The sequence below is a fragment of the Crocuta crocuta genome, unplaced genomic scaffold (assembly GCF_008692635.1).
Source record: "Crocuta crocuta isolate KB4526 unplaced genomic scaffold, BGI_CrCroc_1.0 scaffold61, whole genome shotgun sequence".
NCBI classification, from domain to species: domain Eukaryota; kingdom Metazoa; phylum Chordata; class Mammalia; order Carnivora; family Hyaenidae; genus Crocuta; species Crocuta crocuta.
Genome location: NW_027528369.1, coordinates 8049443 through 8057781, shown reverse-complemented (window position 1 = coordinate 8057781; position 8339 = coordinate 8049443). Strand labels below are relative to the sequence as shown.

The 8339-nt window shown below is 60.6% G+C and overlaps 1 long non-coding RNA gene across 1 annotated transcript; it reads right to left on the bottom strand.

Annotated features, from left to right (window-relative positions):
- Positions 1-2996: 2996 nt before the first annotated feature.
- On the bottom strand, positions 2997-7970 carry LOC144223373 (uncharacterized). The gene is made up of 3 exons (XR_013332674.1): positions 7877-7970; positions 4369-4546; positions 2997-3603 (listed from the first exon to the last, which is right to left on the bottom strand). It is a non-coding gene; the product is annotated as an uncharacterized LOC144223373 (long non-coding RNA).
- Positions 7971-8339: the final 369 nt, after the last annotated feature.

Below are 8339 nucleotides of genomic sequence, written 5' to 3'. Positions count from 1 at the left end.
CTCGCTCGCTCCCAAAAATCGTTAGAATAATTTAAGGAGATGCCCTGAATGTGTTAGGGAACTGCAGGGAGCGTCACACCTCACAAGCCGCTCTAGACGGTGCTGCCTGGAGCCCTGGCTCATACTAGGGTCGTGTCCGCAAAGCCCACCTCACAGCAAGGACGTAATGTGACCCTCAGGGTCCCGAGAGGCTGGGGCTGGCGTTACCCCACATCAGAGGTGACAGAACAGAGCCACAAAGGTCACGGGTGTTGCCCGAGGTCACAGCTAGAAAGGGGCCAAACCAGGACAAAACCGTGTTCCCCGGACTCCAAACCCCGACCTCTTTTCTCTACCCAGCCCCGCCCCCCGGGGAACGATCCTGTGACGCCAAATCGTCTCTTTTCCAGAGTTCAAGATTTGGGGCCAAATCTGAGTGAGGTTTGCTGTTTCCTCTGCAAAGTCTGGCCTGACTTCAGGGCACCGCCACCCGGTCCCTGGCAGGCGTCCTGCGTCGGCGGGGACGGGCTAGCGGGCCGGCCGCTCTGGACACAGTTCAGTGGACACTCAGATAACCCAATAAAAACTCTTATTTACCTCTGTGGTCAAGACACAGGACGAGTGAAAGGTGTCGAGTACAATGAGGCCCAGCGCTGGCACGGAAGGGGGCGGGGTGGGCACCTAGCCTGTGCGCTGGAAGTTGAAATCTGTAACAACTTTTTGAAGAGCAACTCGACACTATGAATCAAATGACTTTAAAAATACAAAGTCTTTGACTCAGCAACTCCACTTCTAGGAACAAAGCCCAAGGAAATAACCCGGCACAGTGTAATTATTCTCGCTCGCGCACCGGTGGGCCTCAGATAGAGGGTCCCGCGTGGCCAGTGGAGCTCACGTCTGATGGCTTGACTAGAACAATTGGTGCTTCCCCCAGAACGGAACGGCATTTGGGCTGGGTTTTTGTTTGTTTTGTTGTTTTTTTATATTTTTATTTCTAGGAGAGAGAGAGATAGCGTGAGCAGGGGAGGGTCAGAGAGAGAGGGAGTCACAGACTGAAACAGGCTCCAGGCTCTGAGCTGGCAGTCAGCACAGAGCCCGACGCGGGGCCCGAACCCACGAACCGCGAGATCATGACCTAAGCAAAAGTCGGACGCTTAACCGACTAAGCCACCCAGGCGCCCCTTTTGGGCTGTTTTTAAAAATAGTACCTAATTATGCATGTACGTTTCTACTTATTTCATGGCTCGGCTTTCAATTCCAGAAGTTACAGGATTTTCAGTGTGGAGAGGACCTTAGGGAAGTTCGAGTCCAACACTTCCCAAAGCGTATCGTATAAGAGGTTAGATTCAGGGGCAGGTGAGAATGAATGCTTTTCGCCATCGAATGATCACGGGTTACAGAAAAGTGGACCATGTTCTTCCCTGCGGCACTTATCAGGGCTTTGCTATATGATGGGCATCGCAGGCAGAGCGAGGGGCCAGTGCTTCCGCACCACGTTCGGCCGCTGCCTGCATTCTCTGGGGCCGCTGTGACAAAGGACCGGGAGCCGGGTGTCCTAAAACAAAGGACGTGTATTCTCTCACAGCTCTGGTGGCCGGAAGCCCACGGTGAAGGCGTGGGCAGAGCCCGGCTCCCTGGCACAGCTCCAGGGCAGGATCCGGCTTGGCTCTTCTAGCGCTTGGCGGCCCCAGGCGGCCCCTGGCTGAGGGCGCATCCCCCCACCTCCGCCTGTCTTCACACGCCCCCCGTGTCTGTGTCCAAACCTCCTCTTCCTGCAAGGACCCCAAGTCACTGCTCTAGGACCCACCCCACCCTAGTAGGACCTCATCTAAACTTGACCTCTGGTTCGACTCTATTTCCAAATAAGGTCACGTGTTACAGATGGACGGCAATGGGGGGCACTGTTCACCCCAATGCAGATGGGAAGCCTTTGGAGGCTTCTAAGCTGGGGAGGCACAGGAACACCCCTGACCTGCTGCACTGGACAGAACGTAGGGGTGGGTGAGGGCAGGCACAGGGACAGGAGCAGCGAGCCCCCTGCGAGGTCCGGGCCAGAGGCAGTGAGGAGGGGGCGGCAGCTGCCTTGGGCTGCGTTTTGAAGGTGGGGTAGCAGGGGACCCGGCACCTGAACGTGTGATCCCAGAAAACGAGGCATCGAGGGACATGAGCCCGAGCCACCAGAATGACAGTGGCAGAGAGAGCCAGCCAGTCACCAGACGGAGCTTCGGGAAGCCGTTTCCGCAGCGGGCAGAGCTGGTGCCCCGAGTGTAGCTCGGGCCCAAACACTGAGCCCATCAACCCCGGCTGCGGTCGGCTCCCGTTTCCAGAGAGTTCCACTCCCAGGATGGCCCGCGGCGCCCCCAGCCCCGCGCCATCTCCCGTCTCCCGCCCCAACGGGCTCCGCTTCGCCCACAGCCCACCTTCCTATGCCCTGCAGGGGGGCGGGGGGAGGCTGTAAGTACCGGGACCTCAGCAAGTCCCTCCTCTTCTGGAATACAGGGTTCCGGGACTCGAAGGCGGTCATCTGGCAGTCGCCCCCCCCCCAACCCCATGGCTCCGCAGAAGCAGCGCGGTGCCCGCGGGGCCTTCCCGGCAGCCGGCCGTGTTCTGGGGACGGGGAAGGTCGTACCCGGCCTGACCCCCCCCAGGACGGCCGCGGCTGTGGGCGCCCCGGCAGACAACAGAGCGTGCACAGTGCAGGACCCGGCTCCCGGGTGGGGAGACTCCTGTGGCTTCTGGTGGCTCTCGGTGGCTGCGCGGCTTCGGCTGGGCTGACCAGTCGGGCTCAGGGAGTCCAGCGGCCACAACCTCGGGCCCGGAGCCCGCTTCTGTTTCAACAGGGCTGCGGGCGGTGTGTGCGCTCACGGAACCGGATCCCGCGGCCCAGGCTGGAGGCCCCGACCAGCTCGCGCCCCGCAGTCGCCTCCCAGCCTCTCCACGAAGCAGGTCACAGAGCCAGGCAGCTGTCCTAATTTGAGCTCAGAAATTTCTCGTCAACCTCTCCCCTTTGCCGGGAACTCTGAGGACTCGGCCCAACATGTGGGCAGGAAGGAGGCCGAGCTGGGCGGGCGGCAGGGGACGTGGCTGTGAGGCGCCGTGCGGCGGCGCGCTGTGGGGAGCCCTCCAGAGTCTTGGCTTTTCCTTCTGTAAAATGGGGTACCGCCGGCCGCCATCCCTTCCTGAAAGGACAGCTTTACCCCCACCAAGGAAGGAAGCCCACAAGCTGTGCAGGAAGGCCGGCCTTGCACTCGCACGTGTTGGGTTGGGAGGAGACGGGCACACTAGGGAAGTGGGTGGCAGCGGGCGTGGCCACGTCCCGGGGCTGCGCTAACAAAGGCCACCAGCTGGGAGCTTAGCACAGCGGACGTGCAGTTCTGGAGGCTGGAGCCCAAGATCCCGGTGTGGGCAGGTGGCGTTCTCTCTCAAGGACCCTCGCTCGTTGCCCCAGCGTCCGGTGCCCCCTGGCGTCCCTGGGCTTGTGCACCTGTCTCTCTGTCCTCCGCCTCCGTTGTCACTTGGGCTCCTCCTGGGGTGTCCGTGTCTACGTCCCGCTCTTCTTACAAGGGCTCCGGTCACCGGGTCCAGGCCCACCCTCATCCAGCACGACCCCATTTAGCTGAACATCTGTAAAGACCGGTTTCCAAATAAGGTCACTCACAGCCCTGTCTTTCTGAAGGACACGTCCTTCCCGTGCTGACGGTGAAAAGGAAGAAGGGCTGGGTCGAGGGACAGTTCTCTCCTGGCCATTTTGGGGGGAGGGGGACAGCCAGGCACAGCTGGGCACCCCGGGGCCGTCCCACCCGCCCTCACAAAGGTAAGTTCCGCATGTTTCCCTTCCAGGGGCGGCCCAGGGGTCAGCCAGCTGCCCACGGGCAAAGGCAGGCCAGGGCTGGGCCGTGACCCGGGGACGGAGCCCCGCATCCCAGCCCCAGCCCTGCACCCAGGCCGAGTCCAGGATGGGCGGGAAGAGCAGGACCTCCCGGCAAAAAGAAATAGGTGCCTGTGTCTATTGGACGGCAGAGTGGCTTGACCTTGTCCAGAGGGCCCCGTGCGACTCCCCAGGCCACGTGCACAGACCCACGGCAGCCACCACCCCGGCCCGCCCTCTGGACTGGGACCAGATTGGCTCACGCACTCCTGGAGGCTGGCGCAGCGGGGGGCGGGCTGGGGGGTTGCCAGCCCAAACAACACACTGCCCAGAGAGGTTTTGGGACCGGCCTGAGGTCACACAGCCAGAAGTCAGGGTCCACGCGACGGGCCGGGGGACGCCAGCGGGAACCTCATAGCCGTTATCCACCAGGACGGCATCTGTGAGGAGGTCTTTGCACACGGCAGCCAGGGCGGCCTTCATGATGGCTTTACAGCGACCGTCAGGAGCGCCCATCCTACCTGAGAGCAGCCGGGGGCCTCGGGGCGGCTGGTCTCCCCGCTTGGGCCCCTGGACTGTCACATCATGTCACTGCACGTCCGCTTCCTCCACGGCGGCGAGATCCCAAGCTCGATGTCATCAGTGAGACCACTGCAGGATTAGGGATTCCCTCCCAGCCAACAGGCCGGCAGCAGGTGCCTGGGAAAGGTGACCTTTCTATTGCTTCTGGAACCCGTTTCTGCCAGGGTAGCAGCTTAAACAACACAGACTGATGGACCTCAGCTTGGCGGTCAGAAGTTCAACACCGGTCTCGCTGGGTTCCATCTGGGGGTTCTGGGAGACAACCCACCCCCGGCCTTTCCAGCTTGTAGCTGGGCGTTTTCTGGGGCTCACAGTCCTTGCTGGGGGTGTTCAGAGCCAGCAACACTGTATCTCTCTGGCCGCTCAGAGCCAGCAACCTTGTATCTTCCAGAGCCTTCTCCTCTTTCCCTGATTGCAGCTGGAAAGGTTCTGGAATTTTAGGACTCGGCGGTTCCCTTGGGCCCTTTTGGGCCACCCAGGACGACCTCCATATCACAAGGTCCCCAACTCTGTCACACTGGCAAGTCCCTTTGCCCTGGAAGGTCATACACAGGTTCTGGGAATTAGGGCAAGGATGGGGAGGGGAGGGTATTTTGCTGACCACAGGTGAGTGGAGTTGAATTCCATCAGGCGGGGGAAGCCTGGCCTGGTCTGGGGCAGTTCTTTTTGGAAGAAGAGGATTCCACTAACACCAGCTCATTCAAGAACCATTTCCCCTCCTTCTGCTGTTTTTGACTCTCTTCAAAGAGGCACTGTCTGGCCAAGGAGACTGGGTTGGGGCTGCCAAGCCTTTGCTTCCAAAGAAACCCTGCTAGGAAATTTCCATGGGACCAGGCCGTGTCCTTCCCCCATGAAGCTGCCCGAAAGCCCGGCCGGGCTCCTGGTGAAAAGGCCGTCAGCCCTCGCGCTCGCCAGAATGGGGCCTTCGTCGTCTTGGTGCTTATTTTCTGTGGTTTCTTTGTCTTCCCTGTCAAACTGCATGGCTCCGGGTGTACCGTCACACAGGCAAAGTGACTTGGCCCAGGACATCACCGTCAACTAGGACGGGGTTGCACAGCTCTCCTCACAGGGCCTGAACCATCCCCGCTTAAATTCTCGGGGGTCCCTCGTCATTGCCTTCGAAGAGTGCTCAGCCGTCTGGCAAGCTCACGCTCACAGGGAGCGGAGCCGAGGCTGACACGTGGGCAGACCCACAGATCCTACCCTGCACCCCTTGACCTTGATTTACCCACAAAGGATTTACAAACGGGCTCGGTGTCAGACGCTTCCGCGTTTTGGATTTCGAACAGGATGCAAGGGCAGACATCATCCCACGAATTCTGCCCACGATGCCGGTGACCCTACTTTCCTGAGGAGGGCGCGGGGTGGCGCAGGGGCGGGGACTCAGCTGGTAAGTGGCAGGGCTGGGGCTTGAGGCTTGACCTTTCTATCATTCTCGTTCACGGCGGCCACACTCACGCTCTGTGGTGGTAAGGAATCTATAGAGGGTCTTCGTCGCAGGCTCCTGGCGCCAGAGGGCTGGGGACTGAGTCGGTCACCAGCTGCCACTGAGTACACCCCTCATGCGTGCATAATGGAGCCTGTATGAACACCCCGAATGAAGGGGTTTGGGGAGCCCCCGGCTTGGTGAATGCACCCACGTGCCGGGAGGGTGGCACACCCCAATCTCCATGGGGACGGCTTGTCCTTCTGGACCTCGCCCTGTGTCCCCCTTCACCCAGCTGTTCATCTGTGTCCTTTGTAATAAACCAGTAAATGCAAGTCACGTCTCCCTGCACTGTGAGCTCCTACAGAAGGTTCTCAAACCTGAGGATGAGCTCCATGTGGAGCCAAGTGGGACAGAGGCGTGGGGGACCTGGGGACCCGCCACTCGTGACTGGCCTCCGAAGGGAGGCCGTCCTGTGGCTGAGCCTTAAACTGTGGGGTGTCTGCTAACTCCAGGTTAGCCAGCTCGCTTCATGTCTGCAGTGTTCTAAGTAAAAAGCCACCTATATTCCTCGCGCATTCACTCACTCAGTGTTTGGTGAGTTCGTCGAGTCAGCTCTGTGCTGGCAATAAAGGGATGGACAGAAAGGCACATTCCCTGTGATCCCCATGGCCCTGGGGAGGGGGAAGCGTGACCCCCAGGGCCCTGCACCCCAGGGCTGCTGAGTAACTTATGAACAAAGACAGCAAACGTTCTGGTTCGGATGGTGTGGGGCGGGGCCATCACACTGGTAGTTTTTTAAGCTCCTCTTTAATTTAGGTAAGTGACAGGCTGAATAATGGGCCCAAAGATACCAGGTCCTGGAACCCGTACACATCAGCTTACACGGCGGAGAGTTTCCAGATACACTAAGGGTCCTGAGATGCGTCAACAATCCCGGATTATCAGGCGGGCCCTCGAGCGATCCCTTGTGCCCCCACAGGCAGGCAGAGGGGATGTGACACACACAGGGGAGGGCGGCGCAGCCACGGAAGCAGAGATGGGAGGGACGTGGCCACAAGCCGGGGCCAGGTGTCAGCCACCAGAAGCTGGAAGAGATCAGGAAGGGTTCTCCCCTCCAGCCTTCAGAGGGAGCGTGGCCTTGACACCTGGCGTTCACAATTCCGGCATCTAGACCTGAGAATAAATTCAGTTCTCCTGTGCCCCAGGTTCACTGTAGTTTCCTACAGCGACCACAGCCGACCAACGCAAGGGAGGGCTGATGTTCAGCGAGGGGCGCCGATCATCAGTGCGCAACCTGGGCACACCCCCCGCGGGCCACCGCGAAGCATTCCCAGCACCCCGGAACGCGCCCCAGAAATAACCGCTCTCCCAACCGCTGTCGCAGCAGATGAGCTCTGCCTGTTGTGAGCCTCGCGTAGGTGCGATCACACAGCACACCGCAGGTGTGATCACACCGCAGGTGTGGGGCTGCCTTCGCTCAACTTCCCGTGAGAAGCCAAGCCTGTGGTTGGCTTTCCCCTTCTTTCTGGATATTATTTCCACCGTATGAATAGATCATAACTGGCTCATCTATTCTGCTGACGGGCCCTGGGGCTGCTCCCAGTTATCTGCTATTATCAGCGAAGCTGCTGGGAGCCTGAGCCTGGGGTCTGTTGGGTAAGTACACCTTCATTGACCTCAGGCACATACCTGGGTCCCTGAAGCTTCCCAAGTGATCCAAATGCGTAATCAGGTGTGGGAACCACTGCTCTAGACCGGTGGCCCTCAAGTGGGGCTGCCTTTGCCCCCAGGGGACATTTGTAAAGGTCCGGAGGCGTCTTGGGTTGTCACAGCTCAGACGGGACATGCTAACAGGATCCGGTGGATGGAGATGGGATGACGCTAAATGTCTTACTGCTCGCAAGGCAGCGCCTGTCCCCGCCAAGCACGCGCGCACGGCCAGGAATTACCTGGCCCCGAAGGCCTGAGTGACCGCACTGCACCCCAGTGAGTCACGACCGCACGCGTGAGTGACCCACCTGGACACAGGCTGCAGCTCGGAGAGCCCCGTTGGTGCGCGGAGAGGCGTGGAGATCTTTCTGGAGCGACCTCAGCTGTGGGCCCCGGGCGGCGGCGCGGAGGCTCCTTCCGCCTGCGCGGAGGCTCCTTCCGGCTGCGCAGGTGCGCTGCGTGGTTTCTGACCCCCCTCCCCTGTTCTGCGGTGGCTTCCTGGATCCGATGGCTCCGGGGACACAGAAAGCCCCCCGGGGGGTGGGGGGAAGGGGGAAGCACGTCTTCCCAGGCGCTGCAGGCATGTGCTCTGGGGCCGAGGAGGAGTGGGCTTCAAAGGCTGTGCTGTTCCAGGTGCGGTTCCAGGCAGCGTGGCCCAGGGGGCGCTGCAGCGAGGACCCCCATCCGCTGGGGACGTTTTACGGTTGTTGCACAGGCAATGGGGGAGGGGGGCTCTGTGGGGAGGGGCGGTTGGCTGGCTGTTCACCACCC